Source organism: Phyllobates terribilis, unplaced genomic scaffold (genome assembly GCF_046119375.1).
Source record: "Phyllobates terribilis strain yellow unplaced genomic scaffold, ASM4611937v1 Scaffold_1__5_contigs__length_1240528914, whole genome shotgun sequence".
NCBI lineage: Eukaryota > Metazoa > Chordata > Amphibia > Anura > Dendrobatidae > Phyllobates > Phyllobates terribilis.
In genome coordinates, this window is record NW_027362761.1 from 901,220,841 (window position 1) to 901,247,102 (window position 26,262).

Consider the following 26,262-nt stretch of genomic DNA (forward strand, 5'->3'; position numbering starts at 1 on the left):
GCTGTCCACAACTCTTCAGCATTGTGCGGTTTGTCACCTAAGCATATTGGCTTCAGCACCACCTGTTGCCGCTTGGCTGAATCAGTGCTGCAGTGCTTCCAGCTTGTGACTGATGTGGTCAATTCAGAGATGAAGGCTGAAGAGGAGGAGGTGCAGGAGCTGTAGAATGTGGGGGCAACCCTGATTGACCCAGGACCCGCAATCCTCGGCGTCGGGAGGACATGTTCTGTCCCAAAGTCCGACTGGGTCCCAGCTTCCGCTATATTAACCCAGTGTGCCGTCAGCGAGATGTACCATTCCTGTCCACAAGCACTTGTCCACGTGTCCATGGTTAGGTGGAATTTCCCAGTAACTGCATTGTTGAGGGCACATCTAATGTTGTAGGACACGTGCTCATGTAATACGGGGATGGCACATCGGAAGAAATTGTGGCGGCTGGGGACCAAGTACTGAGGGACGGCCGCCGCCATCCGGTTGTGGAAAGCTTCCATCTCCACGAGCCAAGGATTCGCAAAATGTGTGAATTTAGTAGTGTGGCCTGTGGGACGTTGGCTGCGTATTTGTGCTTGCGTTCCAAAGACTGGGGTAGGGACAACTGAAAGCTGCACTGAGACAAGGACGTGGATGTGCTTGCTGATGGTGCTAGTTCAGAGTGTTCAACGCCAAGTGCAGGGCGGGAGGCATCTTGGCATGCGCCATGGACAGAAGATTGGCGTGCACGCACAACAGCAGAACAATCAATGGTGTCACTCACAGACACTGTTGCTGGACCCTGGGGTTCGACCCACTTACTCGGGTGCTTTGCTGCTATGTGCCTGATCATGCTGGTGGCGGTCAGGCTGGTAGTTTTGCTAGCCCTGCTGATGCTGGCCTGGCAGGTGGTGCAAATGGCCTTTATGGGGTTATTGGCAGAGTCTTTAAAAACAACCAGACTCGAGAAGACCTAACAGTTGTACTGGCAACTTCCATCATGTTGATGTTACGGTGAATGGTTGCCTTCTGTCTGCGGCCACCACACTGCTTCTTCCTTCCTGTTGTGGTGCTACACCTCCCTCCCCCTGTGTGCTGCTGTCCTCGCTTTGCATGTCCTCCTGCCAGGTTGGGTCAGTTACTATATCATCCACCACCTCGTCTTCCACTTTCGCACCCTGGTCCTCCTCCTGACTTTCTGGCAATTGTGTCTCATCATCCACCTCTTGCGACAGTAATTGCACTTTCCCACTGACGCCTTTGTGTGACCGTGACTGCTCCAATATTTGGGCATCATTAAACGCGTTCTGCTCTTGACTCGCTTGAAGCTGGCCGGGCAAGAGGCCCGAATCTACAAATGGAAAAGTGAACATCTTTTCTGAGTGTCCAAGTGTGGGATCATTTGTCTCCGGGCACTTGGCAGGGAGGGAGAAAGGAGGATCAGGGTATGGAATATGCGGTCCAGACTCACGGCTACTGAGACTTGACCATGTGGAAGACAGCGTGGTGGTGGTGGTGGCAAAGTGACTGGAAGCATTATCTGCTATCCAACCAACAACCTTTTGACACTGCTCTTTGTTCAATAGTGGTGTTCTGTGGTTCCCTAGTAATTGGGACAGGGAGGTCGAGTGACAAGATGTGGGTGTGGCACAATTTCAGCTTGCCCACGGCCACGTCCTCAGCCTCTGCATGCACCATCACCATCATGTCCACTTCCCCGTCCCTTGCCACGCACCTTGCCCATTTTTAATGGAGGACAATATTTTCCACGTTCACGAGAAATGGTTGATTTTGGAACGCAGTGATATGTGATATGTCTGACAGAGAACAACAATTTTAAATAGCAGATCTGTAATTTACTAATATTATTCTACACAGACCTAGTGTGAATAGCTTGACTGACACACTGCAACAGATTGGAAATTAAAGAAATGGCTGATTTTGGAATACTCTTATAGGTGTTATGCCTGACAGAAAACCAAGGTTTTAAATAGCAGGCCTGTAATTTACGAATACTATTCTTCACAGACACCTAGTGTGAATAGCTTGACTGACACACTGCAACAGAATGGAAAAGGAGGCCAATATTTTCCACGTTCAGTTTAAATTTCTGTATTTTTATCGCTTTTATATGGAACAGAACTGAATTTATTCTGCAGTGAGAACAAGAAAATGGAGCAGAAAAATTGTGTACTCTGGATTGCTTTTTAAGCAAATAACCAGGATTAAGATAAAAAAAATATTTGCCTTGGCCCATGATATCTGGGGCTATGTCTACAAATATCTGTAATTATTACAGCAGCAGCAGACAGGATGTTCAATGGACCCTCTTGTGCTGTATCATACACTGCAGTCTGCCACATACAATACCTACCTGCCTAGCACTGATTATATGCAGCTAGATTAGTCCTCAAAAGGACTGTTAACTCAGATGGATATATGTATATATGTTGTGGAATACCTATACTAACAGGACGTTCAATGGACCCTCTTGTGCTGTATCATGCACTGCAGTCTGCCACATAACCTGCCTGCCTAACTCCTGCTATCACCACTGAATATATGCAGCTGGATTAGTCCTCAGAAGGATTGTTAGTTCAGATGGATATATATATATACAGTACAGACCAAAAGTTTGGACACACCTTCTCATTTAAAGATTTTTCTGTATTTTCATGACTTTGGAAATTGTACATTCACACTGAAGGCATCAAAACTATGAATTAACACATGTGGAATTATATACTTAACAAAAAAGTGTGAAACAACTGAAAATATGTGTTATATTCTAGGTTCTTCAAAGTAACCACCTTTTGCTTTGATGACTGCTTTGCACACTCTTGGCATTCTCTTGATGAGCTTCAAGAGGTAGTCACTGGAAATGGTCTTCCAACAATCTTGAAGGAGTTCCCATAGATGCTTAGCACTTGTTGGCCCTTTTGCCTTCACTCTGCGGTCCAGCTCACCCCAAACCATCTCGATTGGGTTCAGGTCTGGTGACTGTGTAGGCCAGGTCATCTGGCGTAGCACCCCATCACTCTCCTTCTTGGTCAAATAGCCCTTACACAGCCAGGAGGTGTGTTTGGGGTCATTGTCCTGTTGAAAAATAAATGATGGTCCAACTAAACGCAAACCGGATGGAATAGCATGCCGCTGCAAGATGCTGTGGTAGCCATGCTGGTTCAGTATGCCTTCAATTTTGAATAAATCCCCAACAGTGTCACCAGCAAAGCACCCCCACACCATCACACCTCCTCCTCCATGCTTCACGGTGGGAACCAGGCATGTAGAGTCCATCCGTTCTCCTTTTCTGCGTCGCACAAAGACACGGTGGTTGGAACCAAACAGCTCAAATTTGGACTCATCAGACCAAAGCACAGATTTCCACTGGTCTAGTGTCCATTCCTTGTGTTCTTTAGCCCAAACAAGTCTCTTCTGCTTGTTGCCTGTCCTTAGCAGTGGTTTCCTAACAGCTATTTTACCATGAAGGCCTGCTGCACAAAGTCTCCTTTTAACAGTTGTTGTAGAGATGTGTCTACTGCTAGAACTCTGTATGGCATTGACCTGGTCTCTAATCTGAGCTGCTGTTAACCTGCGATTTCTGAGGCTGGTGACTCGGATAAACTTATCCTCAGAAGCAGAGGTGACTCTTGGTCTTCCTTTCCTGGGGCGGTCCTCATGTGAGCCAGTTTCTTTGTAGCGCTTGATGTTTTTGGAACTGCACTTGGGGACACATTCAAAGTTTCCCCAATTTTTCGGACTGACTGACCTTCATTTCTTAAAGTAATGATGCCACTCGTTTTTCTTTACTTAGCTGATTTTTTCTTGCTATAATACAAATTCTAACAGTCTATTCAGTAGGACTATCAGCTGTGTATCCACCAGACTTCTGCACAACACAACTGATGGTCCCAACCCCATTTATAAGGCAAGAAATCCCACTTATTAAACCTGACAGGGCACACCTGTGAAGTGAAAACCATTTCAGGTGACTACCTCTTGAAGCTCATCAAGAGAATGCCAAGAGTGTGCAAAGCAGTCATCAAAGCAAAAGGTGGCTACTTTGAAGAACCTACAATATAAGACATATTTTCAGTTGTTTCACACTTTTTTGTTAAGTATATAATTCCACATGTGTTAATTTATAGTTTTGATGCCTTCAGTGTGAATGTACAATTTTCAAAGTCATGAAAATACAGAAAAATCTTTAAATGAGAATGTGTGTCCAAACTTTTGGTCTGTACTGTATATATGTTGTGGAATACCTATACTAACTATAAACAAGCAAATCTTTCCCTGACTCAGCATCACCTCTCCCTACTCTGCCTTTTTCCACTGTAGACTGTGACGAGCATAGCGGCGCCAGGTCTTATATAGACCTGATGACTCTGTGCGGCCAGCCAATCATTGTAATGCCACAACCAACATGGCTCTGACATTACAGTGCATGGCAGGCAATCCCTTCATGTTCATTGACTCTCTAAAGAGCACCAAACATGCAGGGCGGGGACTCAAGTTCCCACTCGAGCAACCCAGAAATACTCACCGAGTGCCGAACTTGTCAAGCACCGTGATGCTCGGGCGAGTACCGAGCAGTGGCGAACACGTTCGCTCATCACTAATTGTCATCTTAAGTATTTTTGCCATATCCTTAAAAGAGTTGTCTGTTCTAAAGTTACAAGTCTGCAGTCATTCTGTGAATTCTCACAGTGCCCACATTGCACACTAAGGATTCTCCGGTGCCACAAATATGCAATATGAATTCTCCTGGCCACATTCCGACTAGATGGGCACAGACTCGCTCAATGCAAGTGTATTTAGTGAGGATGGAAACAGTCTAGTTGGAATGTGGCCGGGACTATCCATATTACATATCTCCTGGCACCGGAGAATCCTCACAGCCCGCAGAGCGCATGATGAGAGGATTCATAAGTCTGCAGTTGTTGAGAGTGCGACCCCTTTAAGATGTAGGTCTAGTCTCTGGATTCTTTAGTCTATGGAACTTGAGAACATCCACTAACTATTAGTCATCATATTCTCTGCATATTTCAATAATGAGGTGGTCACACTGCTTGACTCCTTCTGTATCTCCTATACACTTCAACTGGGAAATGTAGCAAACTTCGCCATAGTATTAGGATAGCTGAGGGTCAAGGGGTGGGTCCTTTCATCCATTGCACATCCTATGGACATAATTGCCTACAACCTGAAAACCTTTTTATTATAAGTATGATTAGCAGTGTATTAGGTACACTACTGTTCAAAAGTTTGGGGTCGCGAAGACAATTTGGTGTTTTCCATGAAAACTCATACTTTTATTTATCAAATGAGTTGCAAAATGAATAGAAAATATAGTCCAGACATTGACAAGGTTAGAAATAATGATTTTTATTAGAAAGAATAATTTTCTCCTTCAAACTTTGCTTTCGTCTCAGAATGTTCCCTTTGCAGCAATTACAGCATTGCAGACCTTTGGCATTCTAGCTGTTAATTTGTTGAGGTAATCTTGAGAAATTTCACCCCATGCTTCCTGAAGCCCTTCCCACAAGTTGGATTGGCTTGATGGGCACTTTTTGCCTACCATACGGTCAAGCTGCTCCCACAACAGCTCAATGGGGTTGAGATCAGGTGACTGCGCTGGCCACTCCATTACAGATACACTGTGTTCCAAATTATTATGCAAATAATATTTTCTCAGATTTTCCCAAATTACCTATATGAATTGCAGTCATTGTAATTTTCCAGTCAAATAACTATTAGAGTACAATTGAAAGGTTTTTGTACAAACTGCCTATGATAACAGTATATTTTTTTAAAAATAAAAAACTCAAACTGCACTCAAAATGCATGTTCCAAATTATTATGCACAGCAGAGTTTTCAACCTTTTCATTTTAATAAAGAACAAAAAAATGGTCATTTTTGAAATTATAAGCATTAGCAGGTTATTACAAACTGAAATCAAACAGTTTTCAACTCAAAACTTTATTCTAGGTGATGTTACATTTGCACATAGGACCCCTTGTTCGAAAGGAGCTTCTGAACTCTCTCGTCCATTGAATTTGTCAGGTTTTGGATGGTTTCTGCTTTAATTGTTTTGCATGAGGACAGAATACCCTCCCAGAGCTGTTGCTTAGATGTGAACTGCCTCCCGCCATCATAGACACTCCTTTTGATGATGCTCCAGAGGTTCTCAATGGGGTTGAGGTCAGGGGAGCATGGGTGCCACACCATAAGTTTGTCCCCTTTTATGCCCACAGCAGCCAGAGATGCAGATGTGTTATGTGCAGCATGAGACGGGGCATTATCATGCATGAAAATGATCTTGCTGCGGAATACACGGTTCTTCTTCTTGAGCCATGGAAGGAAGTGCTGTTTGAGAAACTCAACATACATTATGGAGTTCATCTTTACCCCTTCAGGAATCCTAAAAGGGCCGACAATCTCTCTCCCCATGATTCCAGCCGAAAACATTACTCCACCTCCTCCTTGTTAGTGCCGTAGCCGTGTTTGCATGGGGTGTCCATCAACCAGCCATCCTCCACTCCATCCACCTGGACCATCGAGATCATTTCACTTAAGACTTGGACTTCATCTCGGTTACTATTTATTACCTGCAATTTGCATATGATATTTACTTATTCTTATTTATACTGAGGTGATTTCTGTCTTATAATGGGGTAATTTCCCCATTTGGCAGCATGTCTATACTCCCTTCATCTATTTATCCATATATTTATATCTCATTCCATCTTTTATATATCAATACCTATATGTACCCATAAGTGTTGGACTGCCCTGCGTTCCAGGGAATGCCTCATCTCTGGCACCTTCTTCCCTCATTCCCTTGCTTTTGTCATTTTTGTATAACTTTTATCACTTTGATAATTTATTATTAATAAAGATTTTGTCTCTTTGCCATATTACTCCTTTGTTCTCCTTCCTTGCATATAACCAATGAGTAGGCAACACGAACCTGGAGCTTGACACCTTGCCTTAGCACTATGGTTCGTTTAATATTATGTATATGGCCAGTTCTTTTCTTATATATGTTTCTCTGTATTTTTACAGTTCTTGCCTGGCCTATTATGGACTTTCGTGCACGAGATACCACTTGGCTCGCGCAGTTAGATCAGTTATCTAGCAATGGGGGTTTGGTGGTGCCGGACACAGATCAGAGGCTGAGGGAGAGCATTACTAGTTTTAAGGCCTTAATCAAACGGAGATGTCGGACCTGGTGGAACCGCGCTTTCCTAACCAAATATATTGAGACGGCTCTGATCCCCAGAGGTCTGAGGATACAGATCTTTCCTTCTTTCAAAATTGAAGATGAGTCATTTAAAAATAATTGGGAGTCTTTGGCTAACATCTGCTCTCTGGGTTTTCTGGGTCTCCTAAAGGAACAGAATGAAAAATCCCTTCAGGAGTTAGAATCAGAGATTGACCTCCTACAAGGACAACTTAGGAAGGATCTATCTAGCGATGATCTTAAAAAACTTAATGAGGAGGTTGACGTGGATTGCCAGAAACTTGTTAAGGAATCATAGAATCATAGAATGGTAGAGTTGGAAGAGACCTCCTGAGTCATCTGGTCCAACCCCCTGCTCAAAGCAGGATTCACTAAATCATCTCAGACAGATGTCTGTCCAGCTTCTGTTTGAATATGTCCATTGAAGGGGAACTCACCACCTCTCGTGGCAGCCTGTTCCACTCATTAATCACCCTAACTGTCAAAAAGTTTTTTCTAATATCTAATCTGTGTCTCCTCCCATTTAGTTTCATCCCATTGCTTCTAGTCTTTCCTTGTGAAAATGAGAATAAAGATGATCCTTCTACAATGTGACAGCCCTTGACATATTTGTAGACAGCTATTAAGTCTCCTCTCAGTCTTCTTTTTTGCAAGCTAAACATTCCCAAATCCTGCAACCGTTCCTCATAGGACATGGTTTGCAGACCAGTCACCATTCTGGTCGCTCTTCTCTGAACTTGCTCCAGTTTGTCGATGTCTTTTTTAAAATGTGGTGCCCAAAACTGTACACAGTATTCCAGATGAGGTCTGACCAAAGAGGAGTAAAGACCGATAATGACTTCACGTGATCTAGACTGTATGCTTCTGTTAATACATCCCAGAATTGTATTTGCCTTTTTTGCTGCTGCATCACACTGTTGACTCATGTTCAGTCTATGATCTATTAGTATACCTAAGTCTTTTTCACATGTACTGTTGCTTAGCTCTATTCCTCCCATTCTGTATATGCTTTTTTCATTTTTATTGCCCAGATGTAGTACTTTGCATTTTTCCCTGTTAAAAAACATTCTGTTGGTTGCTGCCCACTGCTCCAGTTTATTTAGGTCTTTTTGAATCCTCTCTCTCTCTTCTCTAGTATTAGCTATCCCTCCTAGCTTTGTGTCATCAGCAAATTTAATCAGTTTACCCTCAATTCCTTCATCTAAATCATTGATGAAGATGTTGAACAATACAGGTCCCAGGACAGAGCCCTGTGGTACCCCACTTGAGACATTCATCCAGCTGGATGTGAAGCCATTTACAACCACCCTTTGAGTCCGATCACTAAGCCAGTTATGAATCCACCTAACAGTTGCCTGGTCCATTGCATACTTGGTCATTTTTTCAATAAGGATGGTGTGAGATACTTTGTCAAATGCTTTGCTGAAGTCAAGATATACTACATCTACAGCATTTCCCTGATCCACCCAGTCAGTGATTCTGTCATAGAAGGAAATTAAATTAGTCTGACATGACTTGTTAGTTACAAACCCATGCTGACTCTGTTTAATCACTTCATTCTTATCCAGGTACTTACATACATGTTGTTTAATAATTTGTTCAAAGATCTTTCCTGGTATAGAAGTCAGACTCACCGGCCTATAGTTCCCTGGGTCCACCTTCTTCCCCTTTTTGAAGATAGGAACAACATTTGCTCTTCTCCAGTCTTCTGGGACTTCTCCTGTTCTCCAAGAATTTTCAAAGATTATGGAGAGTGGTTCTAAAATTTCTTCTACGATCTCCTTCAGTACTCTGGGGTGTAATTCATCTGGACCTGGAGACTTGAACTCATTTATGTTAGCTAAATATTCCCTCACAATCTTTCTGTTTACAGATAACTTGGATTCTTCTATTCCTTTAAAAGGACAGTGAAGATCAGTTGATGTTACATTTTCTTTCTGAGAGAAAACAGATGCAAAATAGGAATTAAAAAGTTCGGCCTTCTCAACATCCTCTCTTACCATTTCTCCATTTTCATCCTGTAAAAATCCTATAGCATCTTTGACTTTTCTTTTACTTTTGACATACCCCCAAAATCCTTTTTTATTGCTTTTGACATCTCTCGCAAGCCTTAATTCATTGTCAGCTTTAGCTAACCTGATACGTGCCCTACAGGATCTGCAGACTGCATTATAATCTTCTTTAGATATGCCTCCCTCTTTCCATTTAATAAACATTTCTTTCTTTCTTTTTAGCATGTGTTTAAGCTCTGTGTTCATCCATCCTGGTTTCCTTAAATACTTCCCATTCTTCCTACTTTTCGGGATTGTTAACGATTGTGCTTTGAGAATCTCATTTTTAAAAATTTCCCATCCTTCCTGGACATTTTTGCCCTTAAGGACATCCAGCCATTGGATCCCTCCTATTCTCTTTCTGAGTCTCTTAAAATCTGCCTTTCTAAAATCTAACCTTGAAGTTTGAGTCTTCACATGTCTTCCTCCTCTAGTTATCCAAAATTCTATAATAGCATGATCGCTGCCTCCTAGGGTCCCAGCCACCTTTACCTCCTCAACCATTTCCTCCCTGTTTATAAGGATTAGATCCAAAGTAGCAGATCCCCTTGTTTTCTCCCCTACCTTTTGGAAGATAAAGTTGTCAGCAAGAGAGGATAAGAATTTGCTTGACCTGTTAGTTTTACTTGAGAGAGATTCCCAACAAATGTCTGGATAGTTGAAATCTCCCATGATCACTACGTCATATTTTTTGGAGAACTTGGTCATTTGATACATAAAGAGTTCATCCATATCTTCAGCTTGCCCAGGTGGCCTGTAGTAAATGCCTACAATGGTGTCCTTTCCGTTGTTCTCTCCTTGTATTCTTACCCAAACAGTTTCCACAGAACTCCCAGTCTCTGAAGCTTCAATCTCTGTGCAGATATACGCTTTTCTAACATACAATGCGACACCTCCTCCTCGTTTATCAATTCTGTTTCTTGCAAATAAGTTGTATCCTTTTAGCCTTTTATTCCAATCATGTGTATCGTCCCACCAAGTTTCAGTGATTCCAATGACATCATATTTCTTTTCCTGCATTAGTAGTTCCAATTCTCCTTGTCTGTTGCCCATGCTTTGTGCATTTGTATAAAAACATTTTAGTTTGTGATTGGTTTCTCTTCCTCCCATATTTTTATTATTTAAATTGTTTTGTCTTTGTTCTTCCTTTCCACTTCCAGTAGCAGAAATCTCAATAGTATTTGTCAGCTGTATGGCTTTTTCTGGCCTTTTGCTTCCCTTCCCACATTGTTCTAGTTTAAAGCTCTCCTGATGAGTGTAGCAAGGCGACTTCCAAATACATGTTATCCAGTCTTCGTAAGGTGCACCCCATCTCTAGCAAGTAGTCCATCGTATACTGTAGGTAATTCATTCCGTGATCCAGAAATCCAAATCCTTGTTGACGGCACCATCGACGTAGCCAGTTGTTCACCTGTAGAATCTTATTCCACCTCATTGTTCCATGGCCATCCACTGGGAGGATGGATGAGAAGACCACCTGCGCTCCCAATTCTTTCACTTTCTTGCCTAAGTCTTCAAAGTCACTGCAGATGGTTTCCAGGTCCTTTCTTGCGGTGTCATTTGTCCCCACATGTATTAGCAGGAATGGGTAGTGATCTGTAGGTCTGAAGAGTCTTGATATCCTGTCAGACACATCTTTAATTTTTGCTCCAGGAAGACAGCACATTTCTCTTGAGGTTATGTCTGGTCTGCAGATAGCGGCCTCTGTTCCTCTTAACAGGGAATCCCCCATGACCACCACTCTCCGTTTTTTCTTCACAACATTCTTCTTTCTCCATCCAGGAGGATTCTGAGGGCTTACAAGGTTATTCATTACTGGCAAAGTCTTATCTTGCTGTATTTCTTCATGGTTCTCCTGCGAGAGAGCCTGGTACTGGTTCCTGAGCAGTATGGGTGCTGACTGCCTCTTGATCCTCCTGCTTCTGTGGGTCACATGCTTCCATTCCTCTGTTTCGTCAGGTGCAGTTCGAATTTCTTCTCTTTCTGAATCATGAAGAGATAATTCTGCTCTGTCTAAGAACTCTTCACCTTCCTTAATGATTTTCAAGGTAGTTAACCTCTCTTCTAGATTTCGCAACTTTTCCTCTAACAGGGACACAAGCTTGCATTTCTGGCATGTGAAGTTTGGCTTTTCCACTGGCAAGTCTGTGAACATGTAGCAGGATATGCAGCTCACCAAATGGCTCCTGGACTCTTCCATGTTCTTACTGTTAATGTTCTGAAAACAGTGAAAAAAGCTTCAATATGCCGGCGCGCAGTTTACCGATGTCCTCTTTCCAGCTCCAACAGCCAAAATCCAGTGTTCTTTGAGCTCGCGGAGACTCTTCACTTACCCCAAAATGCAGTGGGAATATGCAAATTATCTCCTCAGGACTCCTCCCCTACAAGCTACAAAATAAAAAAATTTTCACGCGATACACAGGCTAAGCTCACCCATAGAGTGTATCGGTAGAGATCACCAGTTGAAAATCTAAGGCCTAGGTCTCGTAATAATTCACATGTACGGTCCAGGTCCACCTCGAATACCTCTGGAACCTCCAGTGAGGATCAGATACCAGTTACTAGCGTGGATTCCCAGGGTGGCTCCTTTACTCAATTAACTGAACGCATCCAAAAGAGACCGAACAATAGGAGAAAGCGGACAACCCCATACCAGGTTGGTGATCCCCGGGGGGGGCTCCGTGTTATGAATTTAACGAATCATGTTTTGACTGAGACACAGATGGAGGTCCTTAGTATGGGCCTGTCATTTTCCCCCACAAATTCTTTTGATTATTTTACGGCCCTCAAGGACCTCCATCTGTTTGCTCGGAAACTGATTTTAAAAAAACTTCATTTCAGGTCGGATGGTGATCTTGACCCAATGGCGGCAGAGGAGGAGGCCTTACAACATCTGGAGGACCTCCTTTTGGAACAAACGACTCCTCCCACAGGTGGGTTACCACAGGTTAGGATTCCTAAATCAACGAGGTTCCCTCCCTTGTCTATTAGTCCGGCAGTGGAAATTTTTGTCAACCTAGTTGCGGAGGATTTCAAAAAACTCTCCACACGGAGAAAATTTGACAACTTAACCTCCGCCCAACGCCAAGCGATTCAACAACTTAAAACACTCAAGGACACGGTTATTAAACCGGCAGACAAGGGAGGAAACATCGTCCTGTGGCCCCACTACAAATATGAGAGGGAGGCGTTGCGACAGCTGAGAGATAAGGAAACTTACTCTAGGCTGCTGTATAATCCTACGGCCTCCCTCTCCGCTACCCTACAGGGAATCCTGGCTCGGGCTTGCGAGAGGGGTATCATAGATAAGAGGACTGTGGAGGCTTTGACTGTACGTTCCCCTAAAACAGCTACCTTTTACCTACTTCCTAAGGTTCACAATGCTGCCACCTACCCTCCAGGACGTCCGATCGTGTCAGGTTTGGGGGGTCTCTGTGGTCCAATTTCTCAATATGTTGATAGTCATCTGAGACCACTCGTAGAGACCCTTCCATCCTATGTCAAGGACATGATGGACGTCCATACTAGGGTTGATGGCGCCTTTTCGGAACCGGGCACTATCATGGTCACGGCCGATGTCGAGAGTCTATATACCTGCATCGGTTATGACCTAGGCCTAGCGTCTGCTCGTCTTTTCCTTGGGACCTCCGACCTGGATGGCCCTTCGCGCAAATTTATCCTCGAGCTCCCCCACTTTATCCTTTGCGATAATTATTTTCTTTTTAAAGATACGGTATACCTGTAGCGATATGGCACGGCCATGGGTGCGGCCTTCGTATGCAAACCTCTTCCTCGGTGCGTGGGAGAGGGAAATTTTTGGGGACGATGGCGTTCGGGGCACTAACCAGGTTGTGACATGGCTCAGGTATATTGATGATGTGTTATTTTTTTGGCGGGGTTCTGTGGAGGAGCTCGATGACTTCATGAGACAGCTAAATGCCAATATGTGAGGGATTAAACTCACGTATATTCACAATTTCAAACGCATGGACTTCCTGGACGTCACTCTGGAGGTGTACTCACACTCCTTCATCCAGACTGACGTCTACAGGAAGCCCACAGCTGTGAGTTCATTAGTGCATGCTGCTTCTGGACATACTCCTTCAACAATAAGGGCCGTCCCGGTTGGACAGTTCCTTAGGATTAAGCGCATCTGTTCCACCGATGCCAAATTTGAGAAGCAGGCGGCGGACCTGACTGAACGTTTCAAACAGAGAGGTTACAGCAATCGATGCATTGGCCGTGGCTACGGTAGAGCCCGCAGCACTCCCCACAGTCGTCTCTTATACCCCCCTCGGCGACCCCCTTCCGGGTTCCCTGAGAGGACCCGCTTCATCTCCACCTATAACCATGAGTGGGGAACTATGAGGTGTGTCCTCTCACGACATTGGAATGTTCTTAGCGCGGAGCCATCACTTAGGGATGTGGTGGGACAATCTCCACTTATGACTGCCAGACGAGCCAAAAATTTGGGTGATCTGGTTACTTTCAGTCACTACATTCCACCAGCATCTAACCCCTTCAGGTCACGCGGGCCCAGGGTTGGATCCTATCCATGTGGCCATTGTTTGGCTTGCGCCAATGTCCTTCGCTGTTCATCCTTTACGACGTCGGATGGCTCCCGCACCTACCAAATTTCTAAATATATATCCTGCAGTACAACACACGTGGTATATTATGCCACGTGTAATTGCCAGAAAATCTACGTAGGACTTACTACGAGGGAATTGAGGATTCGGGTGCGGGAGCATGTGCAGGACATTGGCGCAGCCAAATCTGTGTCAGACCCCCGGGAGCTCAGAACACTACCACAACATTTTAAAAAAGTCCATGACTGTGACCCACGTAGCCTGATGGTGCGTGGCATCGATGTGGTGCATCTGGGCTCTCGGGGTGGTGACTACAAACTTTGCCTTGTGCAAAAAGAGGCCAGATGGATCAGCATCCTGGACACCTTGGCCCCACGTGGCCTTAATGAAAATCTGGGCTTCTCCTCATTTTTATGATCTGACCTTTTGTCTTGTGGTGCTCTCCCTCAGTGTTGCTCTTGCTCTGATCCCCCAGTCCGTGCTTCAGTTTTTTAGCTCGCTTTCATTTTTTGGTTTTAAATTTGTGTTTTCTTCCACTATTTTAGATGTCAGGCTACTAACTAATTGTCATTATGCACCTTCTCTATGGACCTTCTCTATCTGATGTCCAAGACACAGCTGACAAGATGGAGCATCTTTCAAGACTTTCCTACTGTCCTTTTTTTTCCTCTGGATGGGAACTGACTTATGTCGAACTGCATGAATGTAGTTGGTCTATATACCCCTTGATTGATTCCCTGGGAATATAAGGGACTTATGTATGAGACCCTATGGTATATTTTTTTGTCTTGATGCTCCACTAGGTTACCTTGCTGTGCTGCTGGGATTGAGAGTATCTTACCTAATCTCTTTCTTATTTTGAGAGTTGGATACATACTCTTTGCTTTTTCCCCTCACTTTACAGGCGGTGTTTTTGCTTCTAACTTTGGTGGTGCGCGTGTGTTCCGGTCCTTCGCCATCTCGCGCACGTGTCCGGCTGTCTTGCCGTCCCTGGCACGCCTCTGGGGGCGTTTCCTGGGCGCGCCCCCGGGCGCGTGTCCGGGACCTGACGGCTGTGACGCGTGCGGCGGGAGGGTGTGGCTCCATGCACACGCGCCGCTATATACCAATCAGTCCCCCTCATTCACTGAATCATGTGACTGGATGGGGGCGTATATAACCAGGTCCTGTTGGTGCACAATGCAGCACCTCTTGATAAAGATAGGCGAAATGCGCGTCGGGACGCGTCCTTTACCGGCAGCACTTCCTGGGGCTCTCCTGGCATCCGCGGGCTCTCCCTCACTTGTGTCAATTTATGCTGGGTGAGTAATTCTAGCCATATTTTGGGTACCTATCGGACATTGCATCCTATGCTAATATGGTGTAGTATATTTATATACCTAACTTAAGACTTGGACTTCATCTCGGTTACTATTTATTACCTGCAATTTGCATATGATATTTACTTATTCTTATTTATACCGAGGTGATTTCTGTCTTATAATGGGGTAATTTCCCCATTTGGCGGCATGTCTATACTCCCTTCATCTATTTATCCATATATTTATATCTCATTCCATCTTTTATATATCAATACCTATATGTACCCATAAGTGTTGGACTGCCCTGCGTTGATTTCCAGGGAATGCCTCGTCTCTGGTACCTTCTTCCCTCATTCCCTTGCTTTTGTCATTTTTGTATAACTTTTATCACTTTGATAATTTATTGTTAATAAAGATTTTGTCTTTTTGCCATATTACTCCTTTGTTCTCCTTCCTTGCATATAACCAATGAGTAGGCAACACGAACCTGGAGCTTGACACCTTGCCTTAGCACTATGGTTCGTTTAATATTATGTACATGGCCAGTTCTTTTCTTAGGTACACTACTGTTCAAAAGTTTGGGGTCACGCAGACAATTTTGTGTTTTCCATGAAAACTCATACTTTTATTTATCAAATGAGTAGCAAAATGAATAGAAAATATAGTCCAGACATTGACAAGGTTAGAAATAATGATTTTTATTAGAAAGAATAATTTTCTCCTTCAAACTTTGCTTTCGTCAAAGAATGCTCCCTTTGTAGCAATTACAGCATTGCAGACCTTTGGCATTCTAGCTGTTAATTTGTTAAGGTAATCTTGAGAAATTTCACCCCATGCTTCCTGAAGCCGCTCCCACAAGTTGGATTGGCTTGATGGGCACTTTTTGCATACCATACGGTCAAGCTGCTCCCACAACAGCTCAATGGGGTTGAGATCAGGTGACTGCGCCGGCCACTCCATTACAGATAGAATACCAGCTGCCTGCTTCTTCCCTAAATAGTTCATGCATAATTTGGAGGTGTGCTTAGGTGCATTGTTCTGTGGTAGGATGAAATTGGCTCCAATCAAGCGCTGTCCACAGGGTATCGCATGGCGTTGCAAAATGGAGTGATAGCCTTCCTTATTCAAAATCCCATTTACCTCGTACAAATCTCCCACTTTACCAGCACCAAAGCAACCCCAGACCATCACATTACCTCCACCATGCTTGACAGATGGCGTCAGGCACTCTTCCAGCATCTTTTCAGTTGTTCTGCATCTCTCAAATGTTCTTCTGTGTGATCCAAACACCTCAAACTTTGATTCGTCTGTCCATAAAACTTTTTTCCAATCTTCCTCTGTCCAATGTCTGTGTTCTTTTGCCCATATTAATCTTTTCCTTTTATTAGCCAGTCTCAGATATGGCTTTTTCTTTGCCACTTTGCCCTGAAGGCCAGTATCCCGGAGTCGCCTCTTCACTGTAGACGTTGACACTGGCGTTTTGCGTGTACTATTTAATGAAGCTGCCAGTTGAGGAGCTGTGAGGCGTCGATTTCTCAAACTAGAGACTCTAATGTACTTGTCTTGTTGCTCAGTTGTACAGCGGGGCCTCCCACTTCTCTTTCTACTCTGGTTAGAGCCTGTTTGTGCTCTCCTCTGAAGGGAGTAGTACACACCGTTGTAGGAAATCTTCAGTTTCTTGGCAATTTCTCGCGTGGAATAGCCTTCATTTCTAAGAACAAGAATAGACTGTCGAGTTTCACATGAAAGTTCTCTTTTTCTAGCCATTTTGACAGTTTCATAGAACAAACAAATGTAATGCTCCAGATTCTAGACTAGCTCAAAGGAAGGTCAATTTTATAGCTTCTCAAATCAGCCAAACCGTTTTCAGCTGGGCTAACATACTTGTGCAAGGGTTTTCTAGGGTTTTCTAAACATCCATTAGCCTTCTTACACAGTTAGCAAACACAATGTATCATTAAAACACTGGAGTGGTGGTTGTTGGAAATGGGCCTCTATACACCTATGTAGATATTGCAATAAAAACAAGATGTTTGCAGCTATAATAGTCATTTACCATTTACCACATTAACAATGTATAGAGTGTATTTCTGATTCATTTAATGTTAGCTTCATTGAAAAAAAATGTGCTTTTCTTTCAAAAATAATGAAATTTCTAAATGACCCCAAACTTTTGAACGGTAGTGTATGTCAATATTTCTGTTTGTATAAGACACGTATCAGTATGTACCAGTGTGTAATGTACAACTAATATCAAACTTTGTTCCTCTGGGATCATAACAAATACCATGCACTAATATTCAGAAGAGAGAACACGTTATATATAAGTTCCCAGCAAAAGGTCTAGCTGCTATGATTGTAACTTTATTGTGATTGGGTGTGGAGTTAGCCAAACAGACTAGAAAGCCAAAAATAACATACAGAATGTTGTCATCTTAGGTTTCTTCTTAGGTTTGCAAGATTTTATATGGTGGATGACTTAGTAAGTCTGTTAATTATTGCTGACAGTAACATTGAGTTCTTACTGTCTTTGAAGTACAGTTATTATATTTATATACTTTATATTGTGTCAAAGGTTTGTGTACTCTTGTTTGATAACATTTGCAATGACATAACCATGAAGACATCAGTTACTTTAAACTGTGGGAAAGTTACCATATTTGTCACCAACATTTGATATTTATCCAAAAGTATTTCTCATTTGAAGTATCTACAGTGCTCAGCATAAATGAGCACTGTAGATAAAAGTAAGATTTTAATCAATATATCACTGAATACAAAAAATAAATTCCATAATTTTTACAAGACTGAGCTTCATAGAACATTTTAACTCATAACATGAAAGTAAGGTTAATAATATAACATTAAGACATCTCCAGTTTCACTCAAATTTGTTGATGCAAAAAAGAATACACCCCACATCAAAAATAACTACATCTAGTATTCTCTATGCGCTCCATGATTTTTAAGGACAGCACCAAGTATTGTAGGCATGGAATGAATAAGTTGTGGACATATTTCAACATCTATCTTTTTCCGATATTCAAGAACGACCTCAATTAGAGCTTTGATGCTGAATGGTGAGTGATTCTCATCTTGTCTCTTCAATATTCCTCATAGGTGTTCCATTGGGCTCAGATCAGGAGACATACAGTGAAGGAAATAATTATTTGATCGCTTGCTGTTTTTGTAAGTTTGCCCATTGACAAAGACATGAACAGTCTATAATTTTAAGGGTAGGTTAATTTTAACATTGAGAGATAGAATATCCCAAAAAAATCAAGAAAATCACATTGTATAAATTAGATAAATTTATTTGCATTTTGCAGTGAGAAATAAGTATTTGATCCCTTTGGCAAACAACACTTAATACTTGGTGGCAAAAACCCTTGTTGGCAAGCACAGCAGTCAGACGTTGTTTTGTAGTTGATGATGAGGGTTGTGCACATGTGAGGAGGAATTTTGGTCCACTCCTCTTTGCAGATCATCTCTAAATCATTAAGATTTTGAGGCTGTCACTTGGCAACTCGGAGCTTCAACTCCCTCCATAAGTTTTCTATGGGATTAAGGTCTGGAGACTGGCTAGGCCACTCCATGACCTTAATGTGCTTCTTTTTGAGCCACTCCTTTGTTGCCTTGGCTGTATGTTTTGGGTCATTGTCTTGCTGGAAGACCCAGCCACGACCCATTTTTAATGTCCTGGCGGAGGGAAGGAGGTGGTCACTCAGGATTTTACGGTACGTGGTTCCATCCATTCTCCCATTGATGCAGTGAAGTAGACCTGTGCCCTTAGAAGAGAAACACCCCCAAAACATAATGTTTCCACCTCCATGTTTGACAGTGGGGACGATGTTCTTTGGGTCATAGGCAGCATTTCTCTTCCTCCAAACACAGTGAGTTGAGTTCATGCCAAAGAGCTCAATTTTTGTCTCATCTGACCACAGCACCTTCTCCTAATAACTCACAGAATCATCCAGGTGTTCATGGCAAACATCAGACAGGCCTGCACATGTGCCTTATAGAGCAGGGGGACCTTGCGGGCACTGCAGGATTTTAAACCTTTAAGGTGTAATGTGTTACCCATGATTTTCTTGGTGACTGTGGTCCCAGCTGCCTTGAGATCATTAACAAGTTCCTCCCATGTAGTTTTAGGCTGATCTCTCACCTTCCTCATGATCAAGGATACCCCACAAGGTGAGATTTTGCATGGTGCCCCAGATCGATGTCAATTGACAGTCATTTTGTATTTCTTCCATTTTCTTACTATTGCACCAACAGTTGTCTCCTTCTCACCCAGCGTCTTACTTATGGTATTGTAGCCCATTCCAGCTTTGTGCAGGTCTATGATCTTGTCCCTGACATCCTTAGAAAACTCTTTGGTCTTGTCCATGTTGTAGAGGTTAGAGTCTGACTGATTAATTGAGTCTGTGGACAGGAGTCTTTTATACAGGTGACTATGTAATACAGCTGTCTTTAATGCAGGTACCGAGTTGATTAGGAGCATCTAACTGGTCTGTAGGAGCCAGAACTCATAATGGTTTGTAGGGGATCAAATACTTATTTCTCACTGCAAAATGCAAATAAATGTATCTAATTTATACAATGTGATTTTCTTGATTTTTGGGGGGATATTCTATCTCTCAATGTTAAAATTAACCTACCCATAAAATTATAGACTGCTCGTGTCTTTGTCAGTGGGCAAACTTACAAAAACAGCAAGGGATGAAATTATTATTTCCTTCACTGTACTTGGCCACTGAATCACTTTCATTTTTTTCTTCAGAAATGCAACAGTGGCCTTAGCTGCTTTTTTCTTGCCATAATACAAATTCTAACAGTCTATTCAGTAGGACTATCAGCTGTGTATCCACCAGACTTCTGCACAACACAACTGATGGTCCCAACCCCATTTATAAGGCAAGAAATCCCACTAATTAAACCTGACAGGGCACACCTGTGAAGTGAAAACCATTTCCGGTGACTACCTCTTGAAGCTCATCAAGAGAATGCCAAGAGTGTGCAAAGCAGTCATCAAAGCAAAAGGTGGCTACTTTAAGAACCTAGAATATAAGACATATTTTCAGTAGTTTCACACTTTTTTGTTAAGTATATAATTCCATATGTGCTAATTCATAGCTTTGATGCCTTCAGTGTGAATGTACAATTTTCATAGTCATGAAAATACAGAAAAATCTTTAAATGAGAAGGTGTGTCCAAACTTTTGGTCTGTGCTGTATATGTGGCACCCCAGGGGGTCTGGTTGCCACAGTGGTAGTAATACCATGTCTGGGAGCAAAACAGGAGTTTCCTGGTCAGGAACACATTACATGCAACACCTCCTGCCCCAGACCAGAAAGGGGAGGATCCTGCCCTATATAACTGGATCTGGAGGCGGGGTTAGTCAGTCTAAATCTAAGTCTAAGTCTTTTTGGCCGAGAAGCAATAACCAGAATTGGTTTCGGCCTACGGTGCCACCCTCGAATCCTGAAAAGTCCATTTGTTGAGATGGGCACCTGGACTCCCGTTAAGAAGACATGTTGTCAACCTCTAGATCCCTTACATGCCTGCACTTTTCGGCTTGCTGCTGCTGCAATCCATGCGTTTTAGATCTGCATAACTCCACCTATTTTAGCACAGCACCCTCACCCCCTGCTGTTCCCACCCGCCTCAACACTGGTGGAAGGGAGGAGAACCAATTAAGGGGGGGGGGGTGGAACGAGCAGCTGTCTACCCTTAGCAGGAGTGTTGCTGATTACTTACCTTTCCTGCTGCTGCTGGCTGTCCAGCAGCAGACTGAAGGTGGCTGCTGCCGTGCGCAGGTATATAAAGGCTCAGAGCCTATTATATAACTGGATCTGGAGGCGGGGTTAGTCAGTCTAAGTCTAAGTCTAAGTCGCAGTCTGGTGTCAGGGAGTCAAGTACGACACGAAAGAGCAAGGAGCCAGGGACTGGAGCTGGAGATAGCTCGTCCTGGCCAGTATACACAGAGGACCGGAGTCCGAGGCTGTGGGGATTACATACCCAGCAGCAGATACCACAGGGCAGGGGATTGCAGGTCTCCTGGCCCAACAGAAGCCCGGAGGCTCAGCCACACGAAAGGACCCGTACCGCCACAGAGGAGCGAGAAATACACAAGGTCCGAGTCGCCAGCCATACGGGTGAGCGCAGCACGTTACACTCAGGGACGTGGGCTACAACACGACTATAAGCGGGATAGCCAAAGAGTATAGTCAGAACGGCAGGCCTACAACTCCAACTGGCCAGGAGGACTCTAGGATTGTTCCCAGACTGACCAGGCCCTCATTACTAGCCGGTACTCCCATTGGGGCCCATATAATTGCCAACAGTAAAGACCCTGGGACTGCACTGCAAAGACTCCATGTTGTCATTACTGATACCTTGCACTACTATCACCATCATCCATACATGCTGCCCTGAAGCTCCACTCTTCCTGTGGGGAGTTGCATCACCTTGCTGCACATACCACCAGCTTCAGCGGACTGCTCCGCAGCGGCGGTTCCCAATAACCGCATTCCACAGGTGGCGTAGTCGGACTATATATAATCTATACACATAGACTACCCTGGTTTGACCACCTGGGTCACGGACCGGGTCGCCTACAAGGTGACTACAACCCCCAGCATCTACAAGGCCCGGCTCCGGGTACCCCACGGCCCAGGGGGCGCGTCACCTTTGGCGTAGTCGGCAGGATTTCGTGCCCGTTGCCACCGGGTACTGTGCGCCTTCACGAACTGTGTCACATACCGTTGTGAAGTTTTTGCGCCAAATTACCGCTGTTTCCCGCCATTGTCCGCCATTTTCAGGTCGCCGCGCCGGAAGAAGAGGGGCGGAACCGCTGGAAGCGCGCGAAGCCCAAGCCCCGCCTCACGCACTGACGCAGCGCCAGGTCCTGGAAGAAGCCCCAGCGAGCGCTGACGTCAGACGCGTGCGACGCCAGGTCCTGGAAGGAGCCCCAGCGAGCGCTGACGTCAGAAGCAAGCGACGCCAGGTCCTCAACGGAGACCATCGCCTGTGGAGCTGCGGCCTACGGAAGAAAAGTGAAAGAAGGTAGGCCACGGTTCACTAGGGGGGAAGCAGATGCCCAATATGGAGGGAACTTCAACCGCCGGCGCGGCCGCTGCCACTGTAATGCCTTTATTAATGCCATATATACTGGGAGCGGCGTGGTTGCCCCAGTACTCAGGAGAGTCGCACACCCTGAGTGACTTCAAGGAGAAACTAAGCAGTTTATTTAAAGTGTACCCCCTGTCCGAGGAGCAGAAAGTGAGCATCCTCATAGGCCAGCTAATCGGTGCAGCCCAGAGAGAAGTAAAATCCTGGTCAGCCAGAGAAAAAGGGACTGTAAAAGAGTTACTGGCCCGCCTAAAGGACATTTTTGACACCCGTACTACGGCAGAGATAAAGATGAAGTTTTATGGGTGCAAACAACGGGCACGGGACAGTGTATGGGACTATGCTTTAAACCTGCAGGAGGCGCTGAGGGCCATCAAACAGGTAGACCCTGACAGTGTGCGTGATGAAAATAGACTGTTAACTGAACAATTTATTGAGGGTTTACTGTTCAGCGCCCACCGAACCCAGCGCCGCATAATGGCCCTGCAAAACCCTGACTTGGACTTTGCTCAGTTTAAGGACAGGGCCATCAGGGTGCTACGAGAACCAGCACCAGGTGGCGCTACAGCTCACCGGTGCCCAGCTATCACCTACCACCAGGAGGTGGCACCCTTCTCCCCGGAGCACAGACTCTGGACAATGCCCCGTCTACAGACCTGCACCATCAGGTCCAAGAGTTAACTAAAAGTGTAGCTGCGCTAACCAAAACTGTGCAGTCCTTGCAGGTGTATCCCAAAGGAAAGATCCAGATGGCTTCCAGTCCGGAGGACGTCCCGTGGCGCCGACAGAAGAGGATTCCACCATCCAGAGGGAGGAACAGCGACCGCTACGACCAGGACAGACAACCCATCTGCCGCCACTGCAACCAGCCATAACATTATGCAGGGTACTGTCATTTAAACGAGCAAAACCTGGGGCAGAGGGCCAACCCCTAGGCGTAAGACCACCAGGCCCATCAAGCTGGCGAGACAAATATGTGGGAGGACGACCAGTCCTACCTATCGTGCTGGTCGGCTTTCCAATGAGCGCGTTGCTGGACACTGGGTCCCAGGTGACCACCATCCCCTACATTCTTTTTAAACGGTACTGGACTGATTCAGACATTACCCGCCGTCCAGATGAACATTTAAGCATCTATGCCAGCAATGGTCAGCCCGTACCTCAAGTGGGGTTTAAAGAAGTGAACATAAAGGTTGGCAAAGTCGAACTGCCAGCACAAGGACTGATTATTGTCGACATTGATCGCCGAGAAAGTCATCCCATGATAACCTTAGGCACTAATGTCATTGAAAATTGTCTTGCAGAAATAATTGTCTTGTTACAGCAGGTTGCGGAGACCGCCAGTTCCAGCCAGTAGCAGGTTCTACAAAGAGAGATCAGAGCCCTGATGAAAAGACAACAGGTAGAACTGTCTGGTGGTGAAATTGGCAGGATGTCAGGATGAGTGACCCATTCCCTATTGCCATGCCCCCAAGAAGTGAAATGCTGATATGGTGCCGGGCAGCAATCGGTCTCCGGGGTAGAGATTACCAGGCCCTGGTAGAGCCCGTCTACTCTGACAGTAGGCCCACCATTTTGACAGCCAGGGGGGTGGTTGATGTTTGCCATGGGAGGGTGCCCGTCCGCATCCTAAATATTGGGGAGAAAGAAGTTCATTTTCCCCGGTATGCTACTCTGGCCAAACTATTCACCGTCAGTCACAATGCTATAAAGACAGTGGAACCCTTGCCTCCATCCAAACAGGCGGAGGATAATGGCTCCAAGGGACAGATGGAGGACTGGTGTCAGAAGCTGCATGTGGGCACTGACTCCACCCCTCAACACCAAAAACAAGGAGTATACCGGGTGGTCCAAGAGTATGAAAGGGTCTTCAGTAAACACCCGCTCGACTTCGGGCAGGTAAAGGGGGTTCAACACCATATCCCCACGGGAGACCATCCACCCATTAAAGAAAGGTACCGGCCTGTACCGCCAGCACACTACCAAAATGCCAAAGGGATGTTGCGAGAGATGAAGGAGGCTGGGGTAATAAGAGACAGTTGTAGCCCCTGGGCAGCTCCATTAGTTCTTGTAAAGAAAAAGGATGGCACAATGAGAATGTGTGTAGACTACAGGCAAATTAACCGCATAATGCATGAAGATGCATACCCGCTACCCAGGATAGAGGAGTCACTAGCTGCGTTAAAATCTGCTAATTATTTCTCTACTTTGGATCTTACTAGTGGGTATTGTCAGGTTTCTGTAGCAGAGGCGGATAAGGAAAAGACCGCATTCACCACCCCGATGGGCCTCAGCGAGTTCAACTGCATGCCATTCGGGCTCTGCAACGCCCCAAGAACCTTCCAGCGGTTGATGGAGTGCTGTCTAGGGCATAAGAATTTCGAGACAGTCCTGCTGTACCTGGATGATGTCATAGTATACTCCAAGACATATGAGGATCATCTGAAGCACCTGGCGGAAGTGTTTGAAGCCCTGGCTGGCTTTGGCCTGAAGGTGAAGCCGTCAAAGTGCCACCTTCTGAAGCCCAAGGTACAGTACTTAGGACATGTGGTAAGCGCTGATGGTGTAGCACCAGACCCCGACAAGATTACCATAATCAAGGACTCGCCGAGACCTTCCACCATTAAAGAAGTGCGGCAGTTCCTCGGGTTGGTAGGCTACTACCGAAGATTTATACCAGGCTTCACCAAGATGGCGGCACCCATGCAGGACCTCCTGATAGGCCAGTCCAGGAAGGCCAAGAACCAGAAACTGCCATTCAAATGGGGCAAGCTGGAAGATGAATCCTTCACCAGGTTGAAGATGACCCTAACCGGAGACGAGGTCCTGGCCTACCCTGATTATGGCCAACCCTTCATCCTTCACACGGACGCGAGCAACGTGGGACTAGGAGCGGTGCTGTCCCAGATCCAGCAAGGCAGAGAAAGGGTGATAGCCTACGCCAGCAGGAAGCTCCGGCCCACAGAAAGAAACCCAGAAAACTACAGCTCCTTCAAGTTGGAGTTCCTTGCCATCGTCTGGGCTGTGACTGGGCGCTTCAAGCATTATCTCGCCTCCTCCAAATTCACTGTGTACACGGATGATAACCTGGACACACCAGGACACTGCAAAACTTGGTGCCCTGGAACAAAGATGGATGGCCCGACTGTCTAATTACGAATTCACCATCAAGTACCGGGCTGGGCACAAGAATGCAAACGCAGATGCGCTGTCCAGGATGCCTAACTTGCCAGATGGGGGAGAAGACCCAGAGGAGCTCGAAGAGATAGAAATCCCCGCGTTCCACCGTCATGGGATAAAGCAGTGCTCCCATTGTGTGAAGAACAGGTGCTCTGCCAACAGAGAAGCCACGTTCAATCCATTGCCCCACCATGGATGGGCAGAAACACAAGACAGTGACCCGGCTGTTCACCTAGTCAAAGAGTTGCTGACACAAGCTGACTCATACCCTGATTCAGATGCTCCAGAAGAGACCAAACAGCTGTGGAAAGAAAAGAGCAAGCTGTTCATCTATGAAGGAAAGCTGTGTCGAAGAACTGTCAACTCCCGGACACATGAGCTGGTCTGGCAGGTGGTAGCCTCGAGGCGAGATGCGTCTATGGTCCTGGAAGCGTACCACGATGGAGCGGGACATTTTGGATGGAAGAAGCTGGAAGTCCTGCTACGTGAACGGTACTATTGGGTTGGCATGAGGAAAGCAGTCGAGAGGTGGTGTCGAGAATGCGGACCGTGCAACCTGAGAAGAAAAGACCGTGACAGCCAGAGGGCTCCCCTGCAGCCCATCATCACCAAGCAGCCACTCGAACTGGTAGCCCTGAACCATGTGAAGCTATCCCCGAGCAAGTCAGGCTATGTCTATGCTCTCACCATCGTAGACCACTACTCCCGGTTCCTGGTAGTAGTGCCAGTAAAGGACCAGACGGCTCAGACAGCAGCCAGAGCTTTCCAACAGCACTTCTGCCGCCCGCAT